The sequence below is a fragment of the Triticum dicoccoides genome, chromosome 7A (genome assembly GCF_002162155.2).
Source record: "Triticum dicoccoides isolate Atlit2015 ecotype Zavitan chromosome 7A, WEW_v2.0, whole genome shotgun sequence".
Classification (NCBI taxonomy): Eukaryota; Viridiplantae; Streptophyta; class Magnoliopsida; order Poales; family Poaceae; genus Triticum; species Triticum dicoccoides.
Genome location: NC_041392.1, coordinates 116,123,336 through 116,130,730, shown reverse-complemented (window position 1 = coordinate 116,130,730; position 7,395 = coordinate 116,123,336).

Genomic DNA, 7,395 nt, shown 5'->3' with positions numbered 1-7,395 from the left:
TCGTGCTACGACCCGGGACTAATGCTCCCTTTAGTCCCGGTTGGTGCGATGAACCGGGACCAAAGGTCAATTTTCGGCAGCCGAAAGGGCGGGAAGCGAAGGCCATTGGTCCCGGTTGGTGGCATCAACCGGGACTAAAGGGGGGCAATGGTCACGGTTGGTGCCATGAACCGTGACCAATGCCCCCTTTAGTCCCGGTTGGTGCCACCAACCGGGACCAATGGCCTTGTGCTGCATCGCTAGCTGAAGTTTAGTCCCACATCGCTAGCTGAAGGGCGCCGGCACTTGTTTATAAGCGCTGATGTGCCTCCCCATTCGAGCTCCTCTCTAATGCAGGCTATCGGGCCTAAACTTGTTACTGCCTGTGGGCCTATTGGGCCTCTGCGGGCCTGAATCCTGGCCCATGTAGGGTTTCTAGTCGTATTCAGGCCGTGGAGGCCCAGTAGGTGGCATTTTTTTTGGTTTTTTCTTTTTTATTTCTATATTTTTTTGGTTTTTTATTTTTTTATTTGTACTTAAAACTAAATACTTACAGTTTTTTAGTGATTTCTTTTTGCTTTTAGGTCACCAAAATTATAAACTTTCTGTTAGTGCCATTAGTTTTAAATTTTGAATAGTTTAAATTTGAATTTTTAAAAATTTGTGTGAATCACTAGTTTATGAATAACTTTACTATAAAAATAGAATTTTTTTTCTATTTATTTTTTATTTATACTTACAACTAAATACTTATAGTTTTTTAGTGATTTCTTTTTGATTTTAGGTCACAAAAATTATAAACTTTCTGTTAGTGCCATTAGTTTTAAAATTATGAATAGTTTAAATTTGAATTTTATAAAATTTGTGTGAATCACTAGTTTATGAATAACTTTACTATAAAAATAGATTTTTTTTCTTCTTTGCTATTTATTTTTTATTTATACTTACAATTAAATACTTATAGTTTGATTTTAGGTCACAAAAATTATATTCTTTTTGCTATTGAAGAATATTATAGTTTTATTTTAGTTGATCATAACATAATATTTTAATTGATTGTTTTTATTTTCATAAAAGTTTTGTAGTTCATTCTGTTTGCTATTAATTCATTATTTGAGCTAAATGACTCTGAAATTGGAAAGCATTTCAAAATGAACTCTGAAAAGGTTGAAAGTTGGCATGGTATCATAATTTCACCCACATAGCATGTGCATGTATAAAACGGACAATGGTAGCATGTTCGTCTGTTACAAATTTGGCATGGTATCATCATAATAGTTGCGGGAGAAAGTCTTCACTTTTTCTTCGCTTGTGTCATTTGCTTATTGCACCGTAACCATGGATAATCTTTATTGTTTATCAGGATGCTTGGGTCAGCCTTGACATTGAAGGGAGGAATTTCATGAAACTTTTCATAATCTTCAGACATGTCTGTCTTGCCGTCCACTCCCAGGATGTCCCTTTTTCCTGAAAGAACTATGTGGCGCTTTGGCTCATCGTATGATGTATTCGCTTCTTTATCTTTTCTTTTTCTCGGTTTGGTAGACATGTCCTTCACATAGATAACCTGTGCCACATCATTGGCTAGGACGAACGGTTCGTCAGTGTACCCAAGATTTTTCAGATCCACTGTTGTCATTCCGTACTGTGGGTCTACCTATACCACGCCGCCTAACAGATTGACCCATTTGCACTTAAACAAAGGGACCTTAAAATCAGGTCCGTAGTCAAGTTCCCATATGTCCACTATGTAACCATAATATGTGTCCTTTCCGCTCTCGGTTGCTGCATCAAAGCGGACACCGCTGTTTTGGTTGGTGCTCTTTTGATCTTGGGCGATCGTGTAAAATGTATTCTCATTTATCTCGTATCCTTTGTAAGTCAATACAGTCAAAAATGGTCCCTTGAACAACAAGTACAACTCATCACAAACAGTATTGTCACCTCTGAGACGTGTTTCCAACCAACTGCTGAAAGTCCTGATGTGTTCACATGTAATCCAGTCGTCGCACTGCTCCGGGTGTTTGGAGCGCAGACTGTTCTTGTGTTCATCGACATACGGGGTCATCAAGGTAGAGTTCTGTAGAACTGTGTAGTGTGCTTGAGACCAAGAATATCCGTCCCTGCATATTATTGAGTCTCTTCCAAGAGTGCCTTTTCCAGTCAGTCTCCCCTCATACCGCGATTTAGGGAGACCTATCTTGTTAAGGCCAGGAATGAAGTCAACACAAAACCCGATAACATCCTCTGTTTGATGGCCCATGGAGATGCTTCCTTCTGGCCTAGCGCGGTTACGGACATATTTCTTTAGGACTCCCATGAACCTCTCAAAGGGGAACATATTGTGTAGAAATACGGGCCCCAGGATGACAATCTCGTCGACTAGATGAACTAGGACGTGTGTCATGATATTGAAGAAGGATGGTGGGAACACCAGCTCGAAACTGACAAGACATTGCGCCACATCACTCCTTAGTCTTGGTACGATTTCTGGATCGATCACCTTCTGAGAGATTGCATTGAGGAATTCACATAGCTTCACAATGGCTAATCGGACGTTTTCCGGTAGAAGCCCCCTCAATGCAACCGGAAGCAGTTGCGTCATAATCACGTGGCAGTCATGAGACTTTAGGTTCTGAAACTTTTTCTCTGGCATATTTATTATTCCCTTTATATTCGACGAGAAGCCAGTCGTGACCTTCATACTGAGCAGGCATTCAAAGAAGATTTCTTTCTCTTCTTTCGTAAGAGCGTAGCTGGCAGGACCTTTATACTGCTTCGGAGGCATGCCGTCTTTCTCGTGCAAACGTTGCAGGTCCTCTCGTGCCTCAGGTGTATCTTTTGTCTTCCCATACACGCCCAAGAAGCCTAGCAGGTTCACGCAAAGGTTCTTCGTCACGTGCATCACGTCGATTGAGGAGCGGACCTCTAGGTCTTTCCAGTAGGGTAGGTCTCAAAATATAGATTTCTTCTTCCACATGGGTGCGTGTCCCTCAGCGTCATTCGGAACAGCTAGTCCACCGAGACCCTTTCCAAAGATTACGTAGTGTAAATCATTAACCATATCAAGCACGTGATCACCGGTGCGCATGGCGGGCTTCTTCCGGTGATCTGCCTCGCCTTTGAAATGCTTGCCTTTCTTTCGACATTGATGGTTGGTCAGAAGAAATCGACGATGGCCCAGGTACACATTCTTCCTGCATTTGTCCAGGTATATACTTTCAGTGTCATCTAAACAGTGCGTGCATGCGTGGTATCCTTTGTTTGTCTTTCCTGAAAGGTTACTGAGAGCGGGCCAATCGTTGATGGTCACGAACAGCAACGCCTTAAGGTTAAATTCCTCCTATCTGTGCTCATCTCACGTACGTACACCTTTTCCATTCCACAGCTGTAAAAATTCTTCAACTAATAGCCTTAGGTACACATCAATTTCGTTGCCGGGTTGCTTAGGGCCTTGGATGAGAACTGGCATCATAATGAACTTCCGCTTCATGCACATCCAAGGAGGAAGGTTATACATACATAGAGTCACGGGCCAGGTGCTGTGATTGCTGCTCTGCTCCCCGAAAGGATTAATGCCATCCGCGCTTAAAGCAAACCATACATTCCTTGGGTCCTTTGCAAACTCATCCTAGTACTTTCTCTCAATTTTTCTCCACTGCGACCCGTCAGCGGGTGCTCTCAACTTCCCATCTTTCTTTCAGTTCTCACTGTGCCATCGCATCAACTTGGCATGCTCTTCATTTCTAAACAGACGTTTCAACCGTGGTATTATAGGAGCATACCACATCACCTTCGCAGGAACCCTCTTCCTGAGGGGCTCGCCGTCAACATCACCAGGGTCATCTCGTCTGATCTTATACCGTAACGCACCGCATACCGGGCATGCGTTCAGATCCTTGTATGCACTGCGGTAGAGGATGCAGTCATTAGGGCATGCATGTATCTTCTCCATCTCCAATCCTAGAGGGCATACGACCTTCTTTGCTGCGTATGTACTGTCGGGCAATTCGTTATCCTTTGGAAGCTTCTTCTTCAATATTTTCAGTAGCTTCTCAAATCCTTTGTCAGCCACAGCATTCTCTGCCTTCCACTGCAGCAATTCCAGTACGGTACCGAGCTTTGTGTTGCCATCTTCGCAATTGGGGTATAACCCTTTTTTGTGATCCTCTAACATGCGATCGAACTTCAGCTTCTCCTTTTGACTAATGCATTGCGTCCTTGCATCGACAATGACCCAGCGGAGATCATCATCATCGGGCACATCGTCTGGTTCCTCTTGATCTTCAGCAGCTTCACCCGTGGCAGCATCATTGGGCACATCGTCTGGTTCCTCTTGATCTTCACCAGCTCCCCCCGTTGCAGCATCACCGTATTCAGGGGGCACATAGTTGTCATCGTACTCTTCTTCTTCGTCGTCTTCCATCATAACCCCTATTTCTCCGTGCCTCGTCCAAACATTATAGTGTGGCATGAAACCCTTGTAAAGAAGGTGAGAGTGAAGGATTTTCCGGTTAGAGTAAGACCTCGTATTCCCACATTCAGTGCATGGACAACACATAAAACCATTCTTCTTGTTTGCCTCAGCCGCATCGAGAAACTCATGCACGCCCTTAATGTACTCGCGGGTGTGTCTGTCACCGTACATCCATTGCCGGTTCATCTGCGTGCATTATATATAATTAAGTGTCCAAATTAATAGAAGTTCATCATCACATTAAAACCAAAGTGCATACATAGTTCTCATCTAACAACATATAGCTCTCCAGAGCATCTAATTAATTAAACCATACATTGAAACTATGTAAAACATTTCAATGCGAAAACAAATGCGATCATAATCGCAACCAAGGTAACAATTGATCCAACGGCATAATGATACCAAGCCTCGGTATGAATGTCATATTTTCTAATCTTTCTAATCTTCAAGCGCATTGCATCCATCTTGATCTTGTGATCATCGACGACATCCGCAACATGCAACTCCAATATCATCTTCTCCTCCTCAATTTTTTTATTTTTTTCCTTCAACAAATTGTTTTCTTCTTCAACTAAATTTAACCTCTCGACAATAGGGTCGGTTGGCATTTCCGATTCACATACATCCTAGATAAATAAAATCTATGTCACGTTGGTCGGCATAATTTTCATAAACAATAAATGAACCAATAGTTATAAAGATAATATACGTACCAAATACGAATCATAGACAGGACGAGGGCCGACGGGGGAGGATACCAAAATCATCGCACTATATAAGATGCAATAATAAATGTAAGAAAATGATACAAGTATCTATCTAAACATACAAGTAAGAATATTTTTCCTTTCACAAAGAAGATAAGAACAAGAGGCTCACCACGGTGGTGTCGGTGATGAGATCGGCGCGGGTGATCGACGGCGGTGAAGACGGGGACGGGGCGTGACGGACCGCTAAATCTAGACAAATCTCGAGGAAAATGGAGCTTGGAGGTCGAGCTTCGAGAGGAGAAAGCTTAAGTAGTGTGGCTCGGGCATTCCATCGAACACCTCATGTGCATAGGAGGTGAGCTAGAGCACCACAAAGCCCTCTCCCCCTCGGCCAGAAAAAACAAAGCACTGTGCTCTGCTCTTGCGCGAGGGGGTATATATATAGGCACCTCATTGGTCCCGGTTGATGACATGAACCGGGACTAAAGGGAAGCCTTTGGTCCCGGTTCAAGCCACCAACCGGGACCAATGGTGGTGGGCCAGGAGCGAGGCCCATTGGTCCCGGTTCGTCCCACCAACCGGGACCAAAAGGTCCAGACGAACCGGGACCAATGGCCCACGTGGCCCAGCCGGCCCCCTAGGCTCACGAACCGGGACCAATGCCCATATTGGTCCCGGTTCTAGACTGAACCGGGACTAATGGGCTGAGCCGGCCTGGACCATAGCCCTGTTTTCTACTAGTGTAACTCCTATTTGGTAACACCGCTTAGCTGTTCTAAGTTGCGTGGAGTAGGTGCTGTAAGTATTGCATGCGGGTCAATTAATGTTTGGTAATTGTGTGCCGTGATTATCTATGGACCGTTGTATGAAATGATCCGTGATATGACAATCTTCCGTTTTCATGAATATGAAATTTTTGTTCTTACTATGAGCCAGTGACTGGCGCGTTGGTTGACACCTATGTGACCAGTGATCAAATCCCCACAGCAGCACCCTTTTAAGAGATGAATGTGTGGCCACACAAGGAATGACCGGGTCAGAAATGATGATATACGAGATAGAGTTGGGGTAGCACCAATTGAAGAGAAGTTTGTCCAACATCATCTGAGATGGTTTGGGTATATTCAACACAGGCCTCCAGAAGCTCCATCACATAGCGAACGGCTGAAGCATGCTGATAATGTAAGAGAGGCCGGGATAGATCGAACTTGACATGGGAGAAATCCATAAAGAGATTGAAGGACGGAGTATCAACAAAGAACTAGCCATGAACAAGGGTGCGTGGAAGCTTGCCATCCATATACCAGAACCATGAGTTGGTTGCGAGATCTTATGGCTTTCACTTCTAGCCTACACCAACTTGTTTGAGACTAAATGCTATTGTTATTGTTGTTGTTGTTGTACTATGAGCCAATGACCATTTTGTAGTAGAATCACCAAACAACACATTTAGCAGAATGGCCTATGTGAGGCCAATGTTCTACTACCACACATGTATGCAACTAGACCCACACAATTGTCTAGGACTACTAAAATATTACGGTAAGTCAATAACCTAATCGTATTATTTATTAAAAAAACTAATCATATTATTTGATATCCATGTTAACAATTGATTAAGTTTGTTTGCTTGCCTGTGTTTTTTCTTTATGGTTTAAGGGGTTTTCAACTTCCATTCAACACACTCTTTCCTTGTCGTGTCCGCTCCGTATTCGCACCATGTTCGTTTTCGGTATTATCTATTTTTCATATTCACTTCCGGGATTTTTGTATTCATTTCCGCTTTTGCCAGTTCTATCTATTTTTGCTCTGTTTTCATCCTTACTATTGAGACTGTGAAATGAGGATTTTGGGCTTTAATTGCGGAAGCTACGCGAGAGGAGTGAAAAGGGGACCGAGCAGGATTCAATCCTAGATCCTCTTGGTTAAAGCATGGTGCTGCTAGCCACTTAGTACTCATCGATTTTGTGTTAGACTACTAGGGGGCGACCTACTTGAACAAAACGACTCGGGTTTCCTCATGCTTTCCATGGTTTGTCTTTGTTTCTTTCTTCGTTTTTAATGGTTTTTTCCTTTTTCTTTGTTTTCTTTGTTTCTTTCTCGGTTTTCAATTGCTTTTTTTCTTTTCTTGATTTTCCTTTGGTTTTGTTTCTTTCTTTCTCGTTTTTCATCTATTTTCTTTTGTTTTCCCTCGGCACTGTTTTTCTACATATTTTTGTTATATAT